Here is a 513-nt window from a genome sequence, read left to right as displayed (position 1 = left end):
GACTAGAGGAACCCAAGAATCAAGTCAAAGATTTGAAATATGAAGAAGCAAAAAACACCCAACTGGAAAAACAGAAAAAAGAATCCAAAAATATGAAGTAATATGAAGATAGTGTAAGGAGCCTCTGGGACAACTGCAAGCCGAATTATGGAGGTTCCAGAAGAAGAGAGCAAGATATTGAAAACCTACTTGAAGAAATAATGACAGAAAACTTCCCCTACCTGGTGAAAGAAATAGACTTACAAGTCCAGGAAGCACAGAGAACTCCAAACAAAAGGAATCCAAAGATGACCACACTAAGACACATCTTCATTAAAATGCCAAGAGCAAAAGTCAAAGAATCTTAAAAGGAGCAAGAGAAAAACAGTTGGTTACCTACAAGGGAATACCCATACAATTGTCAGCTGATTTCTCAACCAAAACTATGCAGGCCAGAAAGGAGTGGCAAGAAATATTCAAAGTGATGAATAACAAGAACCTACAACCAAGATTACATTACCCAGCCGAAACCGG

General features: G+C 38.2%; 1 protein-coding gene across 6 annotated transcripts in view; it reads left to right on the top strand.

Annotated features, from left to right (window-relative positions):
- The window catches only part of ANKRD12 (ankyrin repeat domain 12), an 84,695-nt gene that overhangs the window by 74,692 nt on the left and 9,490 nt on the right, over positions 1-513 (top strand). The window lies entirely within an intron of this gene.

This window comes from Myotis davidii, unplaced genomic scaffold, assembly GCF_000327345.1.
Source record: "Myotis davidii unplaced genomic scaffold, ASM32734v1 scaffold78, whole genome shotgun sequence".
NCBI classification, from domain to species: Eukaryota; Metazoa; Chordata; class Mammalia; order Chiroptera; family Vespertilionidae; genus Myotis; species Myotis davidii.
This window is presented reverse-complemented; position numbering and strand designations above follow the sequence as displayed.